Raw genomic sequence first — 6,408 nt, forward strand, 5'->3', positions numbered from 1 at the left:
AATTGTTTTTAAGCATGGGGTCAAATTTATATATATATATCTTTTTAATTGTATTTTAATGTTTGTAGTTTATGCTTTTACTTGGCTGTTCACCGCCCTGAGTCCTCAGGGAGAAGGGCGGTATGCAAATTTAAAAATAAATAAATAAAAAAGGACCTTAGAGCAGTGTTTCTCAACCTTGGTAGCTTGAAGATGGGTGGACTTCAACTCACTCTTTTTAGTAGTATTGTGCTGGACTGGGCTTTTGTCATCATATTTTTCAGTTTCCCAAGCTTCCTGAGTTGTTTTCCCCTTTAAGATTTTCATCCATGGAATCCTTCCCAAGGTTTCTCTAAGTTTGTTAAAATTAGCTCTTTTAAAGTCTAAAGCACTGGTCTGATTATGTTGTTGCTTGTATCTGCTTTACATTGAATTCTAATATGACACAAATATGACACTCTCCAGCAAAGTTCCTGCAATTTCAACCCCCTCTATCACTTCTCTATTAGTAACAATTAGGTCCAGTATAGCTTACTCAAGTTGTCAGCTAGTTGTCAGCTAGGTCTCCTGCTTGAGTAAGGGGTTGGAATAGAAGACCTCCAAGGTCCTGTCCGACTCTGTTATTCTGTTATGTTGAAGCTTTCATTCATCCTCTTGAAGTCATCTTCCTGTTTATGGGGGGAGGCGTTCTCCAATAGCAGCCCTCTTCTCCACATGCCTTCCTCAAAACAGAGAGAGATCTAGGGAGCCTCTGCCATCTTTGCCAGCAGAGAGTTTTGTCTGATTTCTTTTTCTTTTCTTTTTCTTGGATGTGTGGGTGGGGAATCTCTCATCCACATCCTAACTGAACCTATGTATCCTCCAAGGTCAGTCCAGAGCTGGTTGTCCAGTCTCCTCTTGAAAGCCTCCAGTGATGAAGTATCCACAACTTCTGAAGGCAATTTGTTCCACTGGTTGATTGTTCTCACCATTTTTCCTTAGTTCTAGGTTGCTTCCCTCATTGGTTAGTTTCCATCTGTTGTTTCTTCTCTTGCCTTTTGGTGCTTTGAATTATTATGAATTGAACTGATTTTCCCCACAAAATGCTCAGGAAAAATTTTAATTGTGAAGAATGGCCTTTGTTTCAAATCAGAGTAAACTTCATGGTACAAAATAACCTGTTCAGAGTTCATGTTTTCACCTGTCCTGCATGGGCTGGCCTGCAGCATTGAAGCTGAGTCAGGGAATGTGGGGGGGGGGTTTCCTCGGGATCCAAACAGACAAAGGCCAGCTGCAAACAGTTTACTGCAAACCAATTTTTTCCCCTTTATTCGGAACATTGCAAAATTGAAAGCCCTGGTTTCCCTTTCAGTCTTGCAAGACTAATCATGTGAGTGGCATTTAGCTTAAACAAATGAACTGATTTTCACCTTTCTTCTGGCAAGCCACCAAAAAAGTTTAGAAAGTAGTAAAAAGAGTAAATCACATTATGCATGTAATGGTTTTGCTTTCAGCAATTACTGTTTCTCTGCCTGCCAAGCAACGTTTCTGACCAAGAGAATGAAACAATTAGGCTCAGTTTATTCTGAAATTGCCTATCGTGCCTCTGTGGCCTGTTGGCATTCTTAGCCTTACCCTCACAAACATTCCTTGTTATCTGACCCAATTTTGACCTTGAGTCATCCATCAGAATGAAGGTTAATTCTCCCCAGGAGTAAAGCAGGCCCTCCTTGCCTGCCTCGCCTGACATGGAAGCAGCCTGAAACTTCAGGGCCATCCTGAGCACACATCTTGGGGTCAGGAAGGGAGCCCTGAGGCTGAAGCTCTCCGAAGCTGAGCCTTCTGGTTTCATGAAAGAAGCGTTCAACTTGCTGTCTGTCTGTCAGCCAACCGTTACAAAACCAGACAATAATCTAGCATAGCCTCCCTTCCCAAATCCCCAGATCATCTTCTGAAATCCTCTCCTGATCCATCCAGCCACAAAGCTTCCCACTCTTCCTCTTGCATAAAGTTTCTGGCTGGCCTCTAGGTTGCCCCATCATTGACATTTTAATTGTTAGGAATGATGAGTCCACCCCTCCACCCATTAACTGGCACTTGGGCTACATAGGCGAGGAGACAAAGAGCGATGCCCGCCAGCCAATGTCAGCTCTAATGAGCTCTGCCAGTGGCTTTGTCTGCTCCAAACTGGGCAGCTAAGAGTTTTATTTCCATGACCTCCCATACTTATTTTGAGGGAATGTTTTATGCACGATCAATCAAACAGGGAAGCCAGAAATCAGATTAAGAGGGATGGGGATCAGATTAAGAGAGAAAGGAAGGAAGATTGGCATAGAAAGAGCTGTCGGTCAAAGAACTCAAGACTACAGAGTGACCCACCCACCACTTTTGCCCTGAACCGAAGGGATAGTCCTCACGCACCACTCCCCACAGACCCCAGTATGGAAGATTTCTGCCTCTTGCAGGGCCCACAGCACCCCCAGACTGGCTCTGCCCAGGGAATGGATAAGCAATGCTGTAGCAGTTGCAAGTGGGGCCAAAAGAAAAGCCCGGGCAAAAGGGACAAGGGGAGGAGAGGAGAAAGTGGTGCAGCCTCAATGACAATTGCAGGTATGCCTATCCCTCAAACAGGCCTAGGCATACTTCAAATGCTATCCAACCGTTTCCCTAAAAAAGGGACTGTATCTCACGATAGCCATCCATCCATGCCAGTGCTTCTCAACCTTTTCTTCACCACCTTTAAATGCCTTTTGTGGCCACGGACCCCCAAGACTTGAGATTTAAATGACATTTATTCAAGCCCTCATGGACCCCCTGTAACGACATCGCAGCCCCCCAGGTGTCTGCGGATCACAGGCTGAGAATCACCGATCTATAAGGTCTTCCGTAAGCAGCAAAACAGGATCTCCACGGACTCCCTGGGTCCCAGAATTATTCTCAGTGGTATTCTCATTGGATCTCCAACAGCTCAGGGACTCACATATTCCTCTTCTGTTCAGCACAGTGGGGCCCAAGAGGTCCTTTATTTTATGCTGGATATGCAGGTTGTAATCTAAGGTGTACTGAAATTTTGGGCATGGGTGTCAAGGAGGTTTCTCATTTAGGCAAAATGGGGATCTCCCAATTCCTTCTTCCATTCAAGTCTTTGAAATGTGCATATCCCGTTCACCTTTCAACAAGAGGCATTTATGAAGCGGGGGTGGCTTTTCTGCCTCAAAAGATTTAGTGCTCATTGCTCCATCACTGGAGGCTTTCAAAAAGAGACTGGACAACCGTTTATCTGAAATGGTATAAGGTCTCCTGATCAAGCAGGGGGTTGGACTAGAGGACCTCCAAGGTCCCTTCCAACTCTGTTATTCTACGTTTCCCATTTGGAGTCTCTGAAGCAGAAAACGGTCCAAATCAAGCGGTCAGCAAAGCCGGCCACTGTCAATCCTGCCAGGTGGCAGTGGTGGAGCAATGGCCTTGATCCCTTGAGAAGGAGGGAAGAGCCCCCGCCACTCCTGAAGCAGGAGACCCAAAGCCCAACGTTCCCCCTCCACACACACACACACACACACACACACACACACACACACACACACACACACCTTGACCAGCCCTCTCAGCCAGTGGAGGCTCAGGGCTGCTCCACTGTGCTCCTCAGCCTGGCCAGAAGAGGATCACGGAGGAGGCAGCTTTCCAGAAACCAGACAAAAAGTGTGATCACATCCATGCATTCTAACAGTATCAGGAGAGACTGCATTTTAAACAGTCCAATCAACTAAAGGAGCAGTTTATAAATATTCCAGAAGGATCCAAGGGGAGAGTTTAGGTATCCAGAGTTGGTTAAAAGGGGAAGGTTTCAAGGTTTGGAAAACCCAACAAGTCAAAACTTTAACTGACCATTAGATCTTCTCCAAAGTTATCACTGCAACTGAAGACACGGGATAGAGATTTAGAGGATAGCATGCAAGCAATTCTGGGGAAACGGTTGCATATTAGTTAAGCTTACTTGTATAACACACTTGAAAAATTTATGTCAAGCAGCTTTTCTAGGATGGCCATCTTTGCTGTTTAGCACACACACACACACACACACACACCCCACGGAGAGGACCAGGCCCGGGGCAGAAATAAACCAAGGAGGCCTCTGGGTCACCTGCCAAATTATCCCTCCTGTTCTGGGGGGGGAGGTGACAGTCTGGGTCAGAGACGCACCCCACTCATTCTAAAGTCAGTGTGGTGGCCCAAAAGTCCGTGCTGGTGGATGAGAAGCCACAGCTGATGCAAATGCTCAGGGGGTGAAGTAGAGCCGTGCAGCCTTTGGGGGGACTGAGGGGGAGTCCCTTAGCCCAGGCCTGGTGGGCCCCTCCCTGGCTTTCTCTGGGCCTGGCCACTTTCTTGACCCTGCCCGAATCCTTTTGGGAAGGGGAATCCAAGGAAGGCTGGACCGTGTGAGCCTTGGATGGAGAATCCAGAAGGAATCTTAAAAGTTTGTTCCTGCTTTTGGTTCCTTTCCTCTTTTCTCAGCCGTAGCAGAGGCCCTGGCAGCAAAGTCTGCTCCCCTCCCTCGAGGTGCCCTTTCTGCTTTGCCCTGCCATGATCCTTCCTGGTGACAGATGGTGACAGCTACTCATCGGTAATTAGCCAAATGCTGTTGACAATTCTCTTAATAATGCTCTTACTTTCTGACCTTCTGCCACCTCCTCCAACCAAAGATGAACAGAACCTGCTCCAACTGCAGAAGCCACTTAAATCTGTCAATCAAGTTTGCATCCCGATAATCTGAGAGCAGTCAATGGAAGCCTCCTCCAGACAAATGTATGGCCCCTAATATGGTAAGTATCAAAAAAATCCTACAGCCCAATGCCTTTCCTTCAAGGGACCTCCAGAAGAGTAAGGCTGCTTTAGAAAAGTCCCGCAGAGAGGCTGGGCCTCCAGGATCATAGCTCAAAGAGAAGGTAGCAGAAGAGGACGGGGCAGTCCTAGCTGCCCGGTTCTCCTCAGCCTTATGACTGCTCCCAAAGACTGGGGAGGGGGGAGCAGTCATACCTTCTCAGCCCTATGTGCTCTACAGCAGGGGTCTCCAACTTTGGCAACTTTAAGACTTGTGGACTTCAACTCCCAGAATTCCTCAGCGAGCAAAGCTGTTCCATTCATTAAGTGTTCCGTCAGGAAATTACATCTTTCCGGATGGGATCTCCCTCTGATGAGCTTCCACACATTATTCCTTGTCCTGCCCTCAGGTGCTATGGAGAATAAATCGATGTCCTCTCTTCTGTGACAGCCACTCAAGTGCTGGAAGACTGCTATCATCATCCTTCTCTTTGTTAGGCTAAACATAGCTAGTTCCCTCAGCCGTTCATTGTATGATTTAGCCTCCATATGGCTTGTTATCTTAGTTGCCCTTCTCTTTTGTATCATGGTAACCCAGACCGGGATGTAGCAGCGTGGCCTCCCTAGCGCAGCAGTCTATCACTATCACTTTTTCATTATCTTGATACTCCCCCTCTGCTGATGCGGTTTAGGACTGCCCTGGGCTTTTTGGTAGCTGCAGCACAGAGTCATACTTAAGTGGTGCCCACCAAGACCCCTAGATGCCTCTCATAGGCACTGCTATTGAGCCAGGTCCCGTTTATTCTGCACCTGTGATTTTTTTTTTTCTTGTTTAAGTGTAGAATGTTACTTTTCTCACCACTGAAGTGCATTTTGTTGGATAGGGCCCAGTGTTCAAGTTTGTCAAGATCCTTCTGAATCTTGAGTCCATCTTCTAAACTGTTAGCAATTGCAGTCCATAAACAAGAGAATGCAACGTTTTGTGATATACTGCAGGCAACGATATGCAGTATGATGATAGCAATATTTTCCCTAAAATACGGAATTCCCAAGAGGTGGAATCTACCATTTCTGACATAGAAGAAAAATCCATCTTCAGTTAAGTGTATCGTTTTGCCCACCATCTCTGGGACAATCTGCATGGTCACACTTGTAAGGCCTCACTCTTTATTTCAAAGGCCATTTCGAAGAAGACAAAATATTTAGATTAACTGTAGAGGTGATCATTTACTATGAACATGTCCTATTGTTTTCTATTTGTATATTGTATTAATTTTATATTTTTGATATGTTCAAATGATTAAGTCAATATTCTACTCCTACTCTATTCCTAATAATTTACTTATATTAATATTTAATATTAATGTTTGATATTTTTAATATTTTTTACTTATTTTATAATAGTATAATACCTACAATATTGTTTTGAGGAAAACTGAGTTGAAATGGTATTTCTAGAAAATCTGAAAATTCTATTTTTTTTCATAAAACTCTTAAGAAATCTTACTGAAGCCAGGCAAAATCCAAATCAAATAAATTAAACTTTATTACTGTTTTCCATTGTTTCATCGTCAATGTAGCTGGAGTTCTTCTTTTTATTTTCTTTGAAAAACATAAGTGAGATGAGGAAAA

Source organism: Pantherophis guttatus, chromosome 12 (assembly GCF_059756535.1).
Source record: "Pantherophis guttatus breed Tessera chromosome 12, ASM5975653v1, whole genome shotgun sequence".
NCBI lineage: Eukaryota > Metazoa > Chordata > Lepidosauria > Squamata > Colubridae > Pantherophis > Pantherophis guttatus.